Raw genomic sequence first — 1,326 nt, 5'->3', positions numbered from 1 at the left:
ATCTAGTCGGGACACACTGAAAAAAAAAACGATTTCCAATGACCTGAGAAAACTGTGAGCTTACTCATGATATGAATATTGGCTTTAATGGTGGAGCATATAACCAAAAGTAATCGTTGACAAAAAATAATGCTCCCTTACTGGTTCGTAGTATTCAGCACCAGTGTAGGCATGAGGAGGTATTATCGAGGGTGAAGAGCAGAGAGCTCATGTCTTATCTCTTCTTGCAGTCCGTCCGAGCTTGCACCGCATATCGCCAAAAGTGTTGTTGACAAAAATTGGCTGCGTATCTGCGTGCTTCGCTGCAAATGTCGTCTAAAGACGATAGAAGAGGCGCTGCGTGAGATATTGACGCCATCTGGCAATACGTCGGGAAACATGAGTGCTGTGTTTTGCGGGCTGGTAGTCCCGGCGCAGCCAGCAGGCGAAAGACCGGGCGGTGACCAACGCGACCGGCGGGGAGGCCAGCCAGCCCGAACACGCGGTTTGGCGCGAAGCGCCAAAGCAGAAGAAACATCCGCACTCAACGTGTACTCTCCCACACTCTTTTATTTACACGTCGCCTGGGTAAAAACAGGAATGCCAGAGCGGCGCTCCCCATGGCATTCGTAAAGTGCAATACTGAAACCGAAACCGAACACAACAATGAACTCGTGCAGAGGGCACGGTATGAAGGCAAGTTTCAGCGCAGTCCGAATTTTCCAGCGCAGCTTAAGAAACTAGGGGTCCTCTATAATTACGTATCTATGTATTTTCTATTAAAGGAACACACCACCTAATACTTACCTAGTGATGTTGCGCCTCAGATATGCGTAATCTTTGCTTTTTGATCAACAATGTACACAAGTATGAACCTAGTCAGCTGTTCAAGATGGCTGGCCATTGGGCAAGTGGTTCAATTTTGGCCGGGTGGCTGCATCGAGTGACGTGCCGACAAACAGAAAGACAGAAAGACAGACCAAAATTTCTGCGTTTAAGTTCCCCAAGAAAGGCTATGGTCTTTAAAAATAATGTTTCCTTACTGGTTCGTCAGTATTTAGCACCAGTGTAGGCATGAGGAGGTGTTATCGAAGGTGAAATGTAGAGATCTCATGTCTTATCTCTTCTTGCACTCCGTCCGAGCTTGCACCGAAGTTTGCTGGTGAGAATATCACCCAAAGTGTCGTTGACAAAAATAATGTTCCCCTACTGGTTCGTAAGTATTCCGCACCAGTGTAGGCATGAGGAGGTGTTATCGAGGGTGAAAAGTAGAGATCTCATGTGTTATCTCTTCTTGCACCCCGTCCGAGCTTGCACCGAAGTTTGCTGGTGAGCATATCACCAAAA

The sequence above is a fragment of the Rhipicephalus sanguineus genome, chromosome 8, assembly GCF_013339695.2.
Source record: "Rhipicephalus sanguineus isolate Rsan-2018 chromosome 8, BIME_Rsan_1.4, whole genome shotgun sequence".
NCBI lineage: Eukaryota > Metazoa > Arthropoda > Arachnida > Ixodida > Ixodidae > Rhipicephalus > Rhipicephalus sanguineus.
This window is presented reverse-complemented; position numbering follows the sequence as displayed.